This window comes from Adiantum capillus-veneris, chromosome 5 (genome assembly GCF_014529385.1).
Source record: "Adiantum capillus-veneris isolate H3 chromosome 5, ASM1452938v2, whole genome shotgun sequence".
NCBI lineage: Eukaryota > Viridiplantae > Streptophyta > Polypodiopsida > Polypodiales > Pteridaceae > Adiantum > Adiantum capillus-veneris.
The window spans coordinates 109,246,140-109,265,932 of record NC_140935.1 but is presented as its reverse complement, the minus strand read 5'-3'; the positions used below and the strand labels follow the sequence as shown (position 1 = coordinate 109,265,932).

At 42.7% G+C, this 19,793-nt stretch overlaps 1 pseudogene; it reads right to left on the bottom strand.

Moving 5' to 3' along the window:
- Window positions 1-1,198: 1,198 nt before the first annotated feature.
- LOC147457899 (uncharacterized) overlaps window positions 1,199-19,793 on the bottom strand; it is a 31,432-nt pseudogene continuing 12,837 nt past the window's right edge.

Below are 19,793 nucleotides of genomic sequence, written 5' to 3'. Positions count from 1 at the left end.
GTGAGGCCTCCAATTAGGGTTTCCCCTCCTCAAATAACTACTTGGGCTTCTCCAATGAAGTGATGAAGCTTCCATGAAATGTTTACGACGAAGAATCAAAGCGATAGAATTAAATTGGTTCGTTCGCGATCCTAGCTCACACCGATTTCACTTTGAGTTTACACCAAGTTCACATGTAGTTCGCACCACCATAATACCATAATTTAGTGCAAATAGCTTGTTTAGTTTACACCACCATAATGCAATGCACATAGCTTGTGGAGTTTACATATAGTTCACAACCAGTTCATGTTCACATATAGTTTAGTTCACACCACCATAATGTAGTGCACATAGCTTGTGGAGTTAACATATAGTTCACAACAAGTTCACGTTCGCTTAAGTTTACAGCAATTTCCCACTTGAGATTGACGGTTATGATCTTGGCCGACATGTGATGCCAATTTGCAACCATAGATCCCCTATAAAATTGCGATGTCAATTAGCCAATGGTCACACAAGGCTTAGTTTTCAGTTATCTAACAAATAACTAAGTCTATCTCATGGTCACGTGAGAGCAGAGGGTCGGCATATTAGAATTGTGCTCGAGGTTTTGTAACTATGCTGATTTTGGCATAGTTGCACAATTGTGCCTGGTGAGCCTCTTAAAGAAATTTGCTCATGTGACAGCCTTTGTTACCAAAAACCAAAAATTAATTGTTTTCAATATTCTTTGTCTATGTGTCGCATGATGATCGGCGGCAGGCAATGTATCTTCTGTTGATAGGCTTGTGTGCATCATCTTTCTCTCTCTCTCTCACACAGGAAATTGCCCTACAGAATCTTACTACTCACATGTATGAGTTGGTTACATGGCTCAGTTACATCCGCACATGGCCATGGAAGAGATCATAGTGGCCTACTTTAATTTGGTCGAATCATAGGAATGCTTAGTTTGATGCTATTGCCCCGAAGCAGCGAACCAAACCACAAGCATACTACAACAACTCTGAACCTAAAAACATAGAAGAAGCAAAATGAGAAATCCGCAGCATTGACGAAGCTGCCATCGCACCACACATTCTTGCGTCAGTGGGAACAATCCACTGCTATTGTTGCATCCTTAAAATAGAAAACAAACAGAGCTACGTAACTACAACCCCAAGCTGAGTCTTTATAGTTAAAAGGCCGTCCGGAGGCTGTGTGGGTATAATGCTACTCAAAAACGAATGGTAAGACTCTCCTGAAGTGTTTTCCAAAGTGCTTGAGGCACAAACCAGGGATGGCATCTAAAATCTGTATTTCTAAGAGTCCACCATGTACCTACTATCATATTATTCTCGGTCAGCATTTGCCCATGACTATGATCACCATCATAAGTTACGGTACGAGCCGACAAAGAATTTCTAACAAACCTAGGATGAGGCGAGCCCTGAAGAGAAATCATCTGGCGGTATGTCTGCCATTTTTGCACTAATAGTAGGCACTCTAATTATTCTCTTGCTCTTGGACTTCCTGGGGACATAACCAAAATAAGTAGTTTAAGAACCATGCAAATGACATACAATTGTTGCAATTACAAAAAATGCAAGACGAACAAATAAATTGTACGCCCAAGCAAACATTCACATATGATCTACAAGAATGTTACACATCCTACCTTCAAATCAATAATTCCTCCAAGTATCATGCCAGCTTAGAAAAAAACTTCACCCTTAAAACCAACAAGAGAGCAACTACTTACCTTCGCTTTGAGAAATGTCATTTTCCAGAACTATGACATCTTCTGTCAGGTTCATCAAACTTTCTACCTGCGCAATTTTTCTTGCTAAGAGAGAGAAAGAGAGAGAGAGAGAGAGAGGTCACTTCTGAATACTTGCCGAAAGACAGAGCTCTTGTCCTTAGGGACAGTGCCATTGATACTAAGAGGTGACATGAATGACCCTATAGCTGTCGAAAGCGGAGGAGTGCAGCTCGCAGAGTGCTCTCACAAAGAATAGGCGGTACTACTCTTATCGTAAGATGGCTCCATGTGAAGACTATGTAATAGTTTCTCATTGGAATTCAAAACTATTGATCCTTGAGGAAATAACTATTGGGGATAGGCAACAACTGAATATGGAGTTGTCCCTCTTTGAAATGAAGTGCCATCAATGTAATGATGCTGTGATGCTTTCTCGCTAGCTATGGTTAGGATGTGTAACATTTAATGGGGTAGTAACTTATGTGTAGCGGAAATTAACATAGACATAGTGAGCATTTCATTAAGAATAGATTCCTAATGAGCATAGCAAGAGTGCTTGGTTGGAGAGAGAGCAAAAAAAGCATAACAACTCGTTAGAATTAGGCATGAACAATACTTCAAAAAGATAGAGAAATGTTGAGGACCGGATGTACATGGAGCCGGTCCCCCCTCCATAAGGCTTTGTATTATAGGTTTCCCCTCTCAAGGGAGACATTTTACAATACAATACTTTGTGTTCCATCAATAACTTGCTGGTGCAATGAAGATGGAAGCTTCAAGCACCAAGATTACACTTGAAAACACAACATCAATTCCCTCATGGTCTCAGACCCAAGACCTCACACACCTTTGAAGATGATGAGAGCTAGCTAGGTATGAGAGTAGATCTAGAGGAAGAAGGAGTATTCTTACGAGAAAGAAGTATTTCTCCTCACATAATCACTCTTAATAGCTTAGCATAGCTTAGTAATTAGTATGATAGAGGAGATGAGCATGCATTGGAGCTTGGCTCTTGGTTGGATTTGCATCACAAAACGAAGAGTTTTTGGTGTAGGCCTCCCTTCTCACAAGCTTGGAGTAGATGATGAGCTTTCCATTAAAGCTTGAGGAGATAGTCTTCTTTATTTCACACATGAGTTTGTGTGAGTGTGTGTGCCATAATGCATTGTAAAATCAGTATTCGCTCTCTTCTTGGGAGACCCCTATTGCTTTTTACTCAGGCTGGCTTCCTATTGGCCCTCGAAAAGCTTAGCCAATAGCATTTGAGAAAGCTTTTTACTCATGTTGGCTCCCTGTTGGCCCTTGAAAAGCTTAGCCAACCAATAACACTTGAGATGCCAAGTCAAGAGCTTTGTGACAAGTGTCCACCCTTTTTCCCTTTTGTAAAAGCTTAAATAATTAATTTTGATTATCTAAATTCTTATTGGACCTTTTAGTCTTCTGGCCAATAAGAATTAAGCAAATTTGTGGGCTGCTTATTTCTCATTGGACCTTTTGATTGTCCAATATTCTTTTAGGGTTCTTTTATCAAGCATTTCTAAAATAAGAAATTTAATTTACACTAGCTTAATCCTCATTGGTCCACCTCTAGTCTTAACGGAGTTGAACCCAAAGGTATTTTTAAACTCCATTGATGCACTTTGCTCTTTAGCAACCATCCTCTCTGGATCCCAATTTTCCCTCCTTTGGATCCCTGTTGAGACCGGTCTGGCAGCCTTTCCAATATCTAGCCTTTGCTCCCCCTGGTGTCTCCCCATATTAAATGATCAGTTTAACATGAGAAAATCATTAATTTTAGCAGAATTAGATATTAGTTTGTAACATTTAATGGCCTAAAACTTGTGTGTAGCGGAAATTAGCATGAACATAGTGGGCATTTCATTAGAATAGATTCCTAATGAGAATTACAAGAGTGCTTGGGTGGAGAGAATAACAAAAATCATAACACCTAGTTAGATAGCATGAACAATACTTTCAAAAGAGAGAGAAATTATGCTATTGACAACAGTTGAGGACCGGATTTGCATGGAGCCGGTCCCCCCTCCAAAAGGCTTTGTATTATGGTTTCTCCCATCAAGAGAGACATTCTACAATACAATTCTTTGTGTTCCTTCAAGACTAGCTAGTGCAATGAAGATGAAAGCTTCATGCACTAAGCAAAACACTTAGCAAACACAACATCAATTATCCCCGGTCTCATACCCAAGACCCCAAAGATGGTTAGAGCTAGCAGGGTATGAGAGTAGATTGAGAGGAAGAAGGAGTATCTTACGAGAAAGATGTACATCTCCTCACATAATCACTCATATTAGCATAGCTTAGCTTAGTAATTAGCATGGTAGAGGAGATGAGCATGCATTGAAGCTTGGATCTTGGTTGGATTTGCATCCACATGCCAAGAGTGTGTCGATGTAGGCTTCTATCTCACAAGCTTGGAGTAGGTGATGAGCTCTCCATTAAAGCTTGGGAAGAGATAGTCTTCTTTACTTCACACATGAGATTGTGTGAGTGTGTGTGTGATAATTCCTTGCAAAAATCAGCCCCCTCTCTCTCTCTTGGGCGAGCCCTCTTGCTATTTGCTCTTTCTCTACCCTGATTGGACCTCCCCAGGTCAAGCCAATGACTATTAAGCAGCATAAGTGATAGCCTTCTGACATGTCTCTCCCTTTCCCCTTTTGTGAGAGATTTAGGTAATTTAATAATTCATCTAAACTCTCATTGGACCCCTTTGCCTCCTGGCCAATAGGAATCAGGCAGGCCATTGGGCTGCTGAATGCTCATTGGACCCCTTGGGAGACTGTCCAATAGTCTTCTAGAGGACTTAATTCTCATTGGTTCTTTTATTAAGTGTTTTTAAATTAATTAAACTAGATTTACTCTAGCCTAATTCTCATTGTTCCACATCCAAGGCCATCCAATAGGAATTGGGTACACCTTGTGGGCATCTGGGCTAGGGAGCTGACATGTGTCCCTCATTCCCTTTGTGTAAAGGGAGCTTGTGTGTGTGTGTGTGTGTGGCTTTCTCTCTCATACCCTACATGCAAGGCTCGCCCCCTCCCAAGTAGGGATTGCGAAGACTTTTTTGTACACACACAAAGCATCCAATTCCCTTAAGGTTGACCTTTGGACACAACCTTTGAATTTTGGAACCTTAGCATTTTGGAAGTCTTAATGGGCTGAACCTTAGTTTCTTTTTAGCCCATTGTTGCACATGGATCTTTTGCAGATGGCCCCCCCTTTGGATCCCTATTTTCCCTCCTTTGGATCCCTACTGTGGCCGGTCTGCTAGCTTAACCAATGTTCTAGCTTTTTCTCCCCTGGTACTTCCCCATATTAAATGATCAGTTAAACATGAGAAAATCATGTAGGAGAATTAGATATTGATTATTATGACATTACCTCTCTCTTGAAATCATAGTCGTCCTCGACTATGGTGTAGAGAAGATAAATCATATTCATGAGTCCTTTTCTTAGCGGGTAGAGGATCCCTATGTTACCCTACGACATCATTCCACAATGGATGACTAGTCCATTTGGCGCTTGAGATCCTGAGGCTTCCACAAGCATGTCTGCACATTAGTCCTATCAGTCTTCCATAGTAGAGTGACAAGCTCTACTTGGTGTTTGGGAGACGTCGTCTCCGCAAACTTGATCTAAGCATGCATACTACTTCATTTTTGTGCACAATAAAGAAAAAGAGAGTCTTATAAGACAAAAAACTTTGTTCATTTTTAACATTTTGTACATTTGCTTACTCTTGGGAAGCATTGTAAGCATTGACAAGGTTTAGGTTATCCTTTAATTGTATGCCTTGCATCCATCTAGCATCTTCAAAAGGATAATTCTTAAACTTAATAAGATATCGTTTGATAGTCTTACCGCCTCTTAGTACCTTGTCTTCATGTCGGAGAATGGATATCGTTTGATAGTCTTACCGCCTCTTAGTACCTTGTCTTCAATAGTTGGTTCTTGAGGTTGTAAGGATAGCAGGTAGACAGACATGCAAATAACCTCCCAACCATCCTATATATAGGCCCCTGGCCCTCTTCCATATATAGACCCCTTTACTGCATGTGTGTCCGGCTCATTGCCCGGGCTGTGCCCGTCTAGTCCTACCCTTGGCATGACATTACTCCCCCCTTGGAGAAGCGTTTTTGTCCTTGAAAACACAAGTGGTGGTATCTTCATAAGAACACTAATGTTTTCCACCATGGCATCCCTCATGGATCCAACGGTTCGTTGAATCGGAACCCGGTTCATTGGGAGGTGCAATGAAATCAAGAGGAACATCTTGATTTTCTACATTGTTGTCCCTGTGCAACCGTCTTGGTTAACCGACTCATAATCAAAAGAGCGTGAAGGCTCCATTTAGAACTCACTTGAGAATGCTAAACGAGTTATCACAACTAAGAGGTGTTTAAATGCATATCCAGGTTTCAGACTTTCTGAAGGTACTGGAATGTGCAATATAACCTCGGCTCATCTTTCCATGAAAGTACTATGCTGACATATTCATTAGCAGCAACCAAGTCCTTGACTTGCGGTGGTTTCTTGCCAATAGTCAACCTCATCCAAACTGATGATTAAGGTTGATAACTTGAGAATAACAGGCAGAGACTAGAACTAGCTGTAACATGGCTTTCATCATAGGAAGCAAACTCCAAACCAGAAAAGTAACCGATCTAGTTGTTTCACTTCTTGCTAACGTATGCACTTAGCATATCCTTTAGCGTGCTTTACTAACGTATGCACTTTGCATATCCTTTAGTACCAAATAGAATGCTTGTAAGCTGCCCATCCTACGCGGGATGAATAGCAACAGTAAGAGTGAGATGCTTTCCCCCAACCACTTACAGACAGTCGCCCACGACTGACGACAAACTATGACTCAATCATTGAGTATCCAGCCATATACTCGATATGGAATGGAGACAATCAACTATGTTGAAAGCAGATTGGAATTTCAAGCAGCCAATCACGAACACCCATACTCAGCCATCACCTTGTATGGCAGGGTGTAAACTCATACTAAATCTGCAAGAGAGATTGCACTGGCAGTGCAAAAAATTGCAGAAACAATAATGTCCAGGAATTTTCATGCCGCTCCGAATAAATTTATGGTAAACACTAGGGCCCATAACACCTAGTGTGCATGCATTTAACAAACATATCCGAACCGCAATTCCATGACAAGACTTTCCACGGTACGTACGTGAAAGTTTTGCAACAAATTTGGACCATAATAGAATGTGACAACCCGATCACACCTAGGTACCAACCATGAGACATTCTCATGTACATAGCATACTTAGCTATATGTAGAAACAACCCTCCGTTAAGGTGGTTTCACAACACTTGGAATCGTAACAAGTTTGTACTTAGTACCCGATAATTTCCGGCCACTAAAATTTCTCCTGATACTGTGTGCTTAAAATGGTCGAACCAACAGATGCGACCAGCACCTAGGGACTTCGTCGCGACACATTGGTAAAAGGTGGCTCCATTGTCAGTCCAAGAGACTCATATTCTCCACATGTGGAATATGTCTCAAACAAGGATATCAAGAAAAGCGACATCCATCAAGTACGAGTTGGTACTTGTGTGTGGAGGTAACTGCAAACACTCCGCGACAAGAGTGAGAGGGACCCTCATTATCATGCTCCACACTGGCTAAACTGAACTCCTTGAGTTCCTAGACCATGTTGTATCCCATGTGACAACATGTGCCAAATCGAACCCTACAACTAGGTTCGTAACAGCATAAGGTATAGTGGACGCTACGGTCCAAAATACTATGTTCCAACATGCCCTTTGCATGGCTTTGAAACATTCAAGCGTATTTATATGACTTGCATTGGAAACCGTGGGTGTTGCCTATGCAATCCAACCCCTTTGGTTAACATCTACGTAGTCAAACCCCTTGGTAAGACCCTTTGTAGAAACTGCTCAACTAGCAGGCAACGGTAACCAACATAGTTAACCGTATACATAATGATTGGAATCAACTCGAAAAGTTGAATTCGTCCGCTACCGTGTGGTAGATTGCGAAATTATTTCCTTGAAAGTTTAACTGGGAGAGATCAAACTGTGATCCTCAATGCCTATGGGGTGATTTAGCAGTCACCCTCCGGGTCGTACCCCAGACAATATGTCCATAGACACTCTGTAGTGCTGTAGAGAGAACAGGGAATCCACACAAGTGAACTGCCTAGCTCTGGTGGACAGCCATGCTGTCGCAACTGATTGCTGCATCCATACTTCCTTGTAGAGATCAGCGGATGTGAGTTGAAGATTATCAAAAACTCAACTTGAGTGTCACACTAAAAACATGTAGTGCAAAAATGACACCTTAATCATCCGTAATGACAAGACTCTTGCTTGCCCATTAACATTGATGTGTACTTCCTTGGGTAGATCTGTTTGATCGTGAAAACAATCACCCGAAGAATGCCAATAGTTGGGTCTTACCCTTGGCCTAAAAATGGCTCTTAGCCTGTGTGGCTCATAGCCCTTATGCAAATTAGTGTTCAATGGACGGACCGATGAAGACTAATTTGAGTAGCATCTTAGTCACGTGCTAGCTGAGAGTTAGAGCACCTTGGCTCAGGCTAACTCACGAGCAAAACATGTGTCAAAATCTTCTTAGAAGATTTTCATTATTCCCTTAAAGAGAGAGAAGAAGAGCATGCTGGGCTGAGGAACTTTCCTTGAGCGACTATGACGTGTATAGTTGATTGCCATGCTCGTGTGCATCTTATGCTTAACGTGCATGCAACGATTTTCGTCTATGACTCTCTCATCTAGAGAGGTAACAGGAAAGCACAAACAAGTCACAAACTGACCCACCTACCGTGTATGTGGTTGTGACGACCCAAAAATCATGGTAAACAATCTAGAACTTAGCTTGTCCTTGACAAAGTATCTAGTGTTATAGCGAAAGCGTGTTTCATGAGGCGGTAGAATTGAATCCACTTAGCTAGCATGCCGTGCATGCAAAATTTTAAGCCCATGGCAAAAGTGATGGCCTCAAACGTGAGAAACAAAACCATACGTGCCTTGCACTTCTAAACTGGTAGGGATTCTGTGAGGTGATATTCCCTATTTTGCCAGTTTTTCAAACGTGTGTGCCACTGCCCTTGATGCCAAGTCATTGGGCAGTACCTTGGCTCAAGGGAGAATCCTTGCTTCATGTAAAATTGCCAAAGCACTTTGCGTTGCACAATGACAGTCATTGCCAAGCAAAGTGTAAACATGGAAAAAACAAGGAAAACTTAAACTTGGCTAACTTGGTAGTTGTTGCTACGACCAGTTGTCATGAGATTTCGTGGAAGAAAACTCGCTTAACAATGGCTCATAGCCATATCTCCTGCACGGGTGGGAGTTGTCATATGTACACATATGTCCCTTGTATCATAAACGCCCATCTGTCACGTAATGAAATAACCTGCAAACATATTGCCAAATCCTTCCCAAGTTTGTATGCTCATAGCATATGCCGAACGTGGGGAGTCTCAAAGCAAAATGCCTAGCTTGAATCCTTGCTTCGCATAAATAATGTTGTGGTACTAGCCAACGGAGTCAGCTGTTGAGATAGAGATATCATGACGAAAATAATCGACCTTGTCGAGTGATGTCAACTGAAAGTAACCAGTACTGTGTGGCAAGCATCCTCTGTCAGATTGTAGAAAGAGTCACAAAGAGTCGGCCATGCCGAGCAACTTGCTGCCTTCAACAAGTCCAGTAATAGGCCATGCCTGCCTTCTTGAGATACTAAAAAATTGGCCCTTGGCCTTGCCTTTGAAGCGAAATGTAACCTTTGACGAGCATGCTCTATCAAAGTACTCAGGAGAAGCCATGCGTCATATAACTATGTCTGACCTCATTGCCAACAAATGCTATTAGCGACAGATGTCATAGCAAAGATAGTCGACCTTGTCGATCATGCACAAAAAATCGACCTTGTCGAATTGTAAATGTAAGGGAAAAACAGTAGAACACATACAAGTTATGAATCTCATACCTGCTTGGCTCTATGAATGATAGTCGTGATCACTTATTCCATTGCATACGAGAGTTATCAAGCACATGCTCAATAACTACTCTACTTCATGTTGTCAAGGGCCTTGCCCAACTTGCATGATTCCCTGCTAGGTTTGATTGCCATTGTTTGTACAATCATCACCCCTAGAATTAGTGTCTGCATCACCACATAGTGTGGTTAAACGATGTATAGGTAGAGAAGCCTTGCTTCTTTGCAAGTCCAACTCAGGGCTCTTGCTAGTCGCCCTGAAATTGGCCAGGGCGATTAGCGATCCAACCATGCAAAACAACTTTGCACACATGAGCCGAATTAGCCACCGGCCTTGCCGTTGCATCAAAGATCAATCTTTGAAATGCTATCCGTATAAGTCTACAAAGTAAAATGTCACAGAGATTAAGAAAATCCATGGAATTACGAAAAAACAAACCTGATGAGCATGGCGTTCGTCCGTATACACGGCAAGCATATCCTCCAATTGATCAACAATATCGTCTTTTCCAGGAGCTTTGCCCCATCACCAAGCCAAACCACAGGCCTTGCCTGACGAGCATGCTCAATCGAGATACTCTGTCGGATGCCCATCATAGGGAGAAGCCATGCTTCTAATGTAGATTGCCGTGTCTAAACCGTTAAGGTTATGGCCCTGCCAAAACCGTGCCAAGAACCATGGCGTCGATGTTGACATCTCCAAGCATGCAGCTGCTCGAGGATACCATGCCAATAGGATATGCAAATATTCACAGCAATAAAAAATTGTTATGTGCTTCTGCTGCTGACATGACTTCATCGACAACTGTTTGTCGGAACCCTGTTTAGCTTCACGGGGTGTGCATGCACCCCAAGCCTTAAAAAAAATGGGCAATTTGGACATTAGACGCTGGCCAGTGTGAACCAAAAAGCTTCACAAGTGGGCATGGTGGGCAACACGATCTGCGTAGGCGACAGGGGAAGAACCAGGGCGACCTGAAGAGCTGAAACGGGGTTTCTCCAGAGACGAAAAGTCCTCAGGATTCCAAGGCGATTCCATCAAGCGCATATGCATGCAATTTTATGCAGGTCGAAAACGGGCCTTGCTATGCATTGGGGTCCCTTCACGCGCGGTCCCATCGATCTTCCTCTTCTCTGCTGAGACCTCTCCCCATAGCCATGCAGGCCTTGCTTGAATCCGAATCCACTGCCTGCTTGTCAGACCTTCCCCTCCTCGCAACCCAAGCCTTCCACGTCTTGCCGAAAGCATCCACGATCTCTCTTGGTTTTCCTCCATGAAGAAAAAGAGAGAGAGAGAGAGAGAGAGAGAGAGAGAGAGAGAGAGAGAGAGAGAGAGAGAGAGAGAGAGAAGACCATGCTTTTCTTCCGCCATGGCTCCACCCTTCTTCCTTCTCTCCACCTTGCTCTGATACCAGTGTAAGGACAGCGGGTAGAAAGACATGCGAATAACCTCCCAACCATCCTATATATAGGCCCCTCGCCCTCTTCCATATATAGACCCCTTTACTGCATGTGTGTCCGGCTCATTGCCGGGGCCGTGCCCGTCTAGTCCTACCCTTGGCATGACAGAGGTGGCTCTCCTTTGTAAGGTTTTAATAGGCTCACATGGAAAGCATTGTGTATGAGCCAATGATTGGGCAACTTGAGTTGATAGGCCATCTCATTGATTGGCCTAAGAATCTAGAAGGGACCATAGTACCTTTTTGCTAGCTTAGCATAGTACTTTTGGTGTCCCGTAGGATTCTTGCCCGTCGTGTGCCTTAATCGAGCCTTGGGAACTTTTAATAAGACCCAATCATTTTCTTTAAAGGCTTGGGCTCTTCTGTGCTTGTCAGCAGCAGCCTTTTTCCTTTGTTGTGAGATAGAGATAGCATCCTTAATCTTTTGAAAAGATTCTTGTAGGTCTCGGCTATACTCATCTGCAGCGAAGATCTTCCCATGTACTTTAAGTAGCAAGGGACTTTTTTATCTTCCCTCAATTACCTCGAAAGGTGCTTTTCCCGTGGAAGCATGTACAGTGTTATTGTAAGCATACTCCACTAAGGGTAAGTACTTCTCCCATTGGGATCTTTGATCTACTTCCGTTACATAGGCTTTTAGTAGATCGAGAATTGTTAGGTTAGCTATTTCACTTTGGCCATCCGTTTGTGGATGATAGGCCGAAGAGAAGTTTAGCCTTGTTCCTAAATTCTCAAAGAGACCCTTCCAAAAATTACTGGTCATTCTAGGATCTCTATCCTACACTATGGACATTGGCAAGCCATGGTACTTGAAATTTTGTGAAATGAAGAGGGTTGCCATTTGATGGGCTTTGATAGTCTTTTTGACAGTGATCCGAGCCTATCACAAATTTTTGTTTATCATATTTTGTTGGTTTTCCTTGCTTCTAGAGGTTTACAATAAAAGAAAGAGTGAGAACAACCTCTTGGAAAAATTAAAAAAAAAATGATTTGACAGGAATTTTTTCTTGACTAGTTCACCGGAGGTGAAAGGTAGAGGGAGAACCTAGTGGTAAAGGGAAGGGAAAATATGTAAATGTGAAAAGGAAAGATATGATGTGGTTGTGGAGCCATGCACCCATGATTCAAGGGTCATGAGTGGCTCATATCATCATGGATTTGGAGCCATATGATGATTCAAACAAATGGGACCCAAGTGGAAGACTTGGTAAAGGAAGGAACCAGACACATGATTTTGCTGAATTTTTAAAAAATACTTCCACTCTGATCCAAGAAAAGTTGTCTTCATCAAAGTTGTAGCTGATGAGCTGGAGATTCTGGCCATATTTTTTTTATAATTTTTGCATCTACGGTCTAGGAGATATGGCCAAAATGGCGGACGCCAGTTTTTTCAACTGTGGTGGAGACCACCCTCTCTACCTTTACACACACACACCCTTCCTTTTCCACATTGAGACCTTCTCTAAAATCAGCCATTAGTCTTCTCATCCTCCTCTCCTTCCTCCTCTCTCTCAAGCTCAAAAACCCATCAAAATTCCTCTTCTAATCACCTCTCAAGTCATGCTTAATCTTGTTGTAATTCATAAGTTCTCATTCAACCCCTTTCTATTATTACTAGATATGTGTTGATTTTATGTAGATTCTTTACATTTTAAAATAAGGAAGCTCTTGGACTCAAGCTATGGAGGAAGGAGTGAAGACAACACAAGTGATGATGGAGCTAATTGGTCAACAAATCACTTGGAAGGAGCTTCTTCATTGGTTGAATGTCCCTAATCAAGCTTCATTTGTACAAATTACACTTGGATCTTAACCTCACTCCTAATCACTCTCTTTCCTATATAAAGGGGCCTTCCCCTTTGTAATTTCAAGCCTCCCTCAGCCCCATTGAGTCTTTGTATCACTCACCATGAGCCCATAAGCTCATTCATTCACTCTATTCTTGCACATTCTAGAGTGCAAATTGTTTCATGCTAGTAACCTCTCCTCCTCTTACTTATGTTAATTAAGAGAAATCTTTTATATGTGTGTGAGAGTGCTTGATGTGATCTTGGCTAATCCTTGAGTGGTTGTTTGGTAATCTACATGCTATTTGTGTTGGGAGTGTTTGAAGTCATCCATTCCTTGTACACACACTAAGGTTAATGCTTCATTCATAGTGATCTCTCTCTCTCTCTCTCTCTCTCTCTCTCTCTCTCTCTCTCTCTCTCTCTCTCTCTCTCTCTCTCTCTCTTTGTGTAGTGGTCATAGTCCACGCTTCCAAGACTAGGTGGTGCCCTCATCTCATTTCCCTTGTGGCGCAATGGAGTTTGTTTTGGTGTAGAGGCCGCCATTCCAAATTTCCTTCGTCATAAATTGGTGCCCCCACTAAGGAGTTCTCAAGCAGTGCTTTGTCAATCCTATGAAGGAAGATCCATCAAATTCTCCGAGACTTCCACTATGGTCTCCCCAAGAAGCTCGAGAAAAGAAGCGTCTTTATCGACAAACGGCACGTATGTGGGTAAAGAGAGTTAACTACACACACCCTTCTTTGCTTCAAGGAAAATCTTGTAGTCATCAAGTCCCTAGGTCAAAAAATTGTGTTGAGTGCTTTGTGGCTAGTGTGAAGACACTTCCTTTGAAGCCTCGACTTCAGGTGGTGAAAGCACTCTCAAACTCGGGTATTAACAAGTTTTTGGAGGGGGAGCTACACATCAATGGGGTGCGGTATTGGCAAGAGGCTACATATGGTGATGCACTCCAACTACTACTAGCAAGAAGGCTCAAGGTGGTTGAGAGGGTAGCCATCGAACCCTATGAACTCTACAAAGCTGAAGATGGTCACACCAAAGCCAGGCTAATCACTGGTGAGCAAATTCTTCGCATCTCTCAAATGGTGGGATCCAAGAGAGCTCAACTTCAATGAAGTGCTTCATGGAAGTTTGTATTTAATGCACCAATGAATAATCCCATTTTCTACAACTTTCAATCAGTTTAGAATATTAGGGTGAATGTGCGCATTGATAGAAAGAATTTTTTCCAACAAAGATTGGTCTTCTATTTTGGAGCTGAGAGGTTGAGAGAGATATTGTTGTCCCTTGACCCTATAATATTTCCTATTTTGGAGTATAATGTATCTTTTGATGTTCACATCTTCATCTTGCTTTAAGCATACTCCATGAATCATAGGGATTTATATGGACCTTTCCAACCTCTTGCTAGACAAACTGTGCATATAATAGCTAGCACAAAGCTTAGGTTCCAAAACATCATAAGGAACTAACTTACTAGGCCCTCGTCGTCTAGCTGAGATTAATGCATCTATCAATCCATTTATTCTACCTTTAATAAGATATGATTTGAGCCTAGACGTTTTCATCTTTGTGCTGTATTGAGAGGAAGGCAACCCACTTTTATGATAGCTTTCCCAAATTTTTTTGGGCGTAGTGGGGAAAATGCTGAGGATTTTTTGGATAACTTGGAGATGGCTTTCCTTGTCTCTGGGAGGGATGACGAAGCATTGAAATTGAGAGCTTTTCCTTTGGTGCTCAAAGAAGAAGCTAGGGTATGGTTCCAGGCTCTAGATCCAACCCAAAGAATTGATTGGGAGGGATTGAAGGCGGCTTTCCTACGAAGATTTCAACGAGCCAATTCGGCAGAAGAACTATGGCAACGGCTTCTGGCCCTTCATCAAGTTGACCCTCATGGTTATGCAACCTATGAGGAAGGTTTTCTGAAACTTTGGGGGCAATGGTCAGACTCACTAAACCCTGGTGAGCGACCTCCCAATTGCCTCCAAAAGGATCGATTTATCTCAGGTTTGTACCCCTTGCTAAGGGAGAAGGTAAAGAGAAAATTTCCAAATGCTTTTGAAGATGCCTTAAGAATTGCTAGGGAAAAGAATAGAAAGATTCTCTATCAAGCCCAAGCTGGCCAACTAGCTTTGGGAGGCAATATCACAACTATGGAAGCTTTTCACATACCTCCAAATGTGCCTAATGCACCAGACCTCAATAGAGGTCAACAAGAAGATATGCTCCAACAAATAAACAATCTCACAAACCAGCTAGAGGGGTTGAGAGTAAATCTTGTGCAGGGTGCAAGAAGGCCTATTGAGGGAAATGGTGGGAATCGGCCACCAATGCGACGTCAAGCAAGGGAAATGTTGTGTTACAATTGTGGGGAAAATGGCCACGGCATGTATAATTGCCCTCATCCCAGAAGATATGACTACCCTGTCAGAGGTCCTCGACAACAAGTAAGTCCTCCCCGTGCTAGAGCTCAAGCACAAGAGCAACCGCAACCTCAAATTTTGCAGCCACCTCGTGCTCAAGCTCAAGCCGCTGCTACTCAACCAAATGTGAGCATCATAAGGATGGAGGAGGTCCTCAAGGGCACAAGCAACCAGGAAGAAATAGCTAAAGGAAAGATGAAGATAGATGAAGTGGCTACAATGCCTATCAAACATGTGCGTGTCCAAGATGAAGTAGGTAAAGAAACAAGCAAGGATGCAAGCAATGAAGCAAGTACATCTCGGGCAGCTAAAGATGAAGCCAAGAAGAGAAAGACCCGTACTAGGTCTCAAATTGACATCTCTGATTTCCCTATGGGATCTCGGACACAACCTTATGACTTGACAGCTGATGTGAGTTCTCAAGGACCAAAGATTACTTGGCCACAACTACTCCATATCTCCCCAAAGCTTCGACGACAATGGTCAAAAATGGTGAGCACGAGGGCAAAGCGAAGTAAGCTAGTAAGTGTAATCAAAGCATATGGTCTCAAGGATATAGTGCCTTTGGTGGAGGCTCAAATCAAGGGACAACGGATTCCAAAAACTTACATTGACAGTGGAGCAGAGGTTTGTGTCATGACAGAAAAGCTAATGCATCAATTGGGTTTAGAGGTAATGGAATCATCAAACTTTAGGGCAAAAATGGCCAATAATGTCTCTGTCACTTGTGTGGGTGTAGTGAAAGCTTTGAGAGTTTCTGTTTTTGGAATCACTACAGAGGTTGATGCTTATGTGATGCCAGTAAAGGGAGAAGGATACCCTCTTATTTTAGGACGACCTTGGCTCATGGGTATAGGAGCTAGGCAAGATTGGGCAACTGGAGACTTGGAGTTGAGGCCTCGCATGGGTGGCCATAGTCGGAAGGTGGTTTATAACCTAAAGAATGGGCGACAAGAGAACCTTGAACTAGAGACGTCAGCTGATGAGTGGAGCTCAAGCGGATGCTCCTCATCCATGGACGAGGAAGAGAGTTCAAGTGAAGAGAGTGATAGCACTCTCGAAGTCATGGGCGTCACCATAAAGGAAACTACCTCATCAGAAGACAACCCAAGGATCCAAATGGAGAAGGTGTGGGATGCCAGCCTAGAGGAGATGTTATCCAAGGATATAAAGGAAGAAGAAAAGGAGGGTTATGTAAATGTTCTCAAGAAGCATGCATCATTGTTTATTTCTGATTACACTCACATTACAGGTGTCACTGCAGTGAAGCATCATATCCATCTAAAAGAAGGGAGCAAGCCAGTAGTACAAAAACTAAGAAGATTAGGCATTGTGCAACAAAATGCACTGTTGTCTGAGGTGAAGAGACTCTTAGAAGCAGGATTCATATACCCAGTAGAAGATTCAGAATGGGTCTCCCCAGTAGTGGTGAGGCCAAAGAAGAATGGTAAATGGCGAGTGTGCGTGGATTACAAGCCACTAAATGCTGCAACAAAGAGGGACCACTTCCCTCTCCCATTTCAAGATGAGATTCTAAATGAAGTAGCACGCCATGAGAGATACACAGTGTGTGATGGCTACTCTGGCTACTTTCAAATACGCATTGCAGAGGAGGACTAGAAAAAGACCACTTTCATCACACCATGGGGATGTTTTGCATTTCGAGTCATGCCTTTTGGTCTCACCAACGCTCCAGCCACCTTTCAACGATTCATGAACATGGTCTTCCAACTTTACTTTGGTAAGTCCATAAGGGTTTTCATAGATGACTTTTGTATTTACAGCTCCAAAAGTATGCATCTCGGCAAGATTGATGAAGGATTTACTCGTTTAGCTAAGGTGGGTGGACAACTAAACAAGGACAAATGTCACATTGGGGAAAGCAAGGTTACACTATTAGGGCATGTAGTGTCCATTGATGGAATCGAGGTAGATCCTGAAAAGATAGAAACATTGCTAAATCTACTTTCCCCAACTTCCATCAAACAATTAATCTCTTTCTTGCAAAAGCTAAGATATTTGAGTAGATTCATACACTTACTCTCCCAAGTGATATTTCCTCTACAACAGCTGACTCGTCAAGAGACGCTTGTTTGGAGTGAAGAAAGTGATGGGCACATTAGAGAGTTAAAAAAAATGTTAGGGTCACTCCCTGTAATCCTCCAACCTTGTTGGGACGAAACATTCTTTGTAAACCCTAGTGTGGGAGAAGAGGCCATTGGTGCTTCCCTCCTACAAAAAGATCCAAAAACATCCTTTATGAGGCCTGTGTATTTTGCTAGCCGCCTCATGGAAAACACAGAGAAGGCCTACACCCTGATGGAACGGCTAGTGTTAGCTCTCATGTTTGCGGTAACCAAATTTCGGCCATACTTGCTGCCGAAGAGGTTTGTAATTATCACTGTGGAGGATATGTTTCCCTATGCACTACAACATATGGAAATCTCTGACAAAATAGCAAAGTGGGTGGTGCGACTTCAAGAGTTTGATTATACAATACAGGTTGAAAGAACAACGCGAGCATGCTTAGCCGACATTTTAACAAACAAGTGCTATGAAAAAGTTTTCCATTTGAAGAGAAAGGAACTTCCACCACCTCCAGCTCCAGAGGCTTTGGTCAATGCTTATAGCCTCTACTTTGATGGAGCATACAAGAGAACCAAGGATAAGGCAGCTGCAAGCATCGTGGTCTTATCTCCATTGGGAGAGAGGATCCATGGTGAAGGGATCACTCTAGAAGATGTCCACTCCAACAATGAAGCAGAATATCATGCTCTAATTCATGGCCTTTGTTGGTGCCTCGATAATTCAATTAAGAGATTAAACGCTTTTGGTGACTCCATGCTTTTGGTAAGGCAAATGCAAGGTACATGGGCTTGCAAAAATGCCCGTCTCTCTACTAAAATGAGAGAAGCAAAAGCTCTTATGAGGAGATTTAGGGAGGCACAAGTACATCATGTGCCAAGAGACCAGAACAAGGATGCAGACCACCTAGCATCATCAAAGTTAAATGAGTCAATAGTGGGAGCAGTGGCCATCAAACTTCCACTTCAGCAAGGCAAGGAGGACTTGGAAGATATTATGCACATTCTGGAGCAAGGAGAGGCTCCTAAACACTTGAATGAAGGGGAAAGGCGATGGTTAGCTAGGCAGGCTACCAGGTATCGCATAGTAAATGATGACTTGTATTTTCTTGGTAAGGATGGTGTGCTTAGGAGAGTGCCTTTGAAGAGTGAAATTGAAGAGATTTTAAAAGCTTGTCACGATGATATGTGCGGAGGACACTTTGCACACGACGTCACTAGTAGAAAGGTTCTACAAGCTGGGTTTACTTGGCCAAGTCTTCATCGTGATGTCAAATACTGGTGTCAAACATGTGATGAATGTCAGAAAGCAGGACCACGACTGCTCATAGCTGAACCTCAGAACCCAATAAAGGTATATGGGCCCTTTGAGAAGTGGGAAATTGATGCCATAGGGCCTCTACCACGCACTCAGTCAGGTAAAGAGTACATCATCATGGGAGTAGACTACATGACTAGATGGGCTGAGGCTATGCCGACCAATAGAATTACTGCTAAGGATGTGAGTCAGTTCATCTTTGACCACATCTGTTGCCGGTTTGGCACCCCTCTTGAAATACTATCTAATAGAGGACCAGGGTTTAGAGCAGACTTGGTAGGAGAACTCATGAAGAAGCTAAATATTCAGCATCAACACTCTACTCCTTACTACCCTCAGTGCAATGGTTTGGTGGAAAAGGTAAATGGAATCATTTGCAAAATTCTCACCAAACAGGTACATGCCAGGCGCCAAGATTGGGACAAACACCTGAATGGAGCTCTATGGGCCTATAGAACCTCCTTCAAAACCACATTAGGGTACACACCCTTTCATTTGGTTTATGGAAAGGAGGCGCTTTTGCCCATTGAAGTGAAGTTAACAAGTCTTCGAATATTGGGTAGCCAGGTAGGCTCTCAAAAGGAGAAAGTACATCAAAGGATCATGGATCTAGAGAGGCTGCAATTGGATCGTGAAGAAGCCATCAACCACTATTCTCAAGAAGCAGAGAAGCGCAGAGAAAAGTTCAACAAAAAGCTAGCATCCAAAGACATAAAAAAGGGATCTCTGGTGCTTCGATATGACAATCGCTTCGACACTCGTAAGGATGGAAAGTTTCTTTTCCGATGAGAAGGCCCGTTCTTGGTCACCAAAAAGTTCAAAAATGGCTCTTACAGACTTCAAGACATTGATGGTAAAGTGCACAAGACCAGGACAAATGGATGGCGTCTAAAGCGTTATCACATAAGGATAAGGTCAGCTCAAGATCAAAGAAAGTAGGTTAGAGGCATAAATACCCCTAGCCAG